The sequence below is a fragment of the Mobula birostris genome, unplaced genomic scaffold (genome assembly GCF_030028105.1).
Source record: "Mobula birostris isolate sMobBir1 unplaced genomic scaffold, sMobBir1.hap1 scaffold_1532, whole genome shotgun sequence".
NCBI classification, from domain to species: domain Eukaryota; kingdom Metazoa; phylum Chordata; class Chondrichthyes; order Myliobatiformes; family Myliobatidae; genus Mobula; species Mobula birostris.
Window position 1 is genome coordinate 7,689 of NW_027274573.1, and position 961 is coordinate 8,649.

Genomic DNA, 961 nt, shown 5'->3' on the forward strand with positions numbered 1-961 from the left:
CACTGTCCATCGCACTGCTCAATCATATTGTCCGATCGCACTGAACAATCACACTGCCCCATCGGACTGAACTGTCACACTGTCCCATCCCACTGAACTATCACACTGTCCCATCGGACTTTACTATCACACTGTCCCATCTCACTGAACTATCACACTGTCCCATCGGACTTTACTATCACACTGTCCCATCCCACTGAACAATTACACTGTCACATCTCACTGAACAATCACACTGTCCCATTCCACTGAACTATCACACTGTCCCATTACTCTGAACTATCACACTGTCCATCGCACAGATCTAATACACTGTCTCACCCCACTGAACTATCACACTTTCCCATCTCACTGAACTATCACACTGTCCCATCGGACTGAACTATCAGACTGTCCCATCTCACCGAACAATCACACTCTCCCATTCCACTGAACTATCACACTGTCTCATCCCACTGAACAATCACACAGTCCGATCGCACTGACCAATCGCACTGTCCGATCGCACTGAACAATCACACTGTCTGATCGCACTGACCAATCACACTGTCCCATCTCACTGAACAATGACGCTGTCCCATCTCACTGAAGAATCACACTGTCCCATCCCTCTGAACTATCACACTGTCCCATCGGACTGAACTATCACACTGTCCCATCTCTCTGAACTATTACACTGCCCCATCCCACTGAACAATCACACTGTCCCATCCCACTGAACTATCACACTGTCCCATCTCACTGAACAATCACATTGTCTGATCCCACTGACCAATCAGACTGTCCGATCGCACTGAACATTCACACTGACCATCTCACTGAACAATCACACTGTCCCATCTCACTGTACTATCACACTGTCCCATCGGACTTTACTATCACACTGTCCCATCTCACTGAACTATCACACTGTCCCATCGGACTTTACTATCACACTGTCCCATCCCACTGAACAATTACA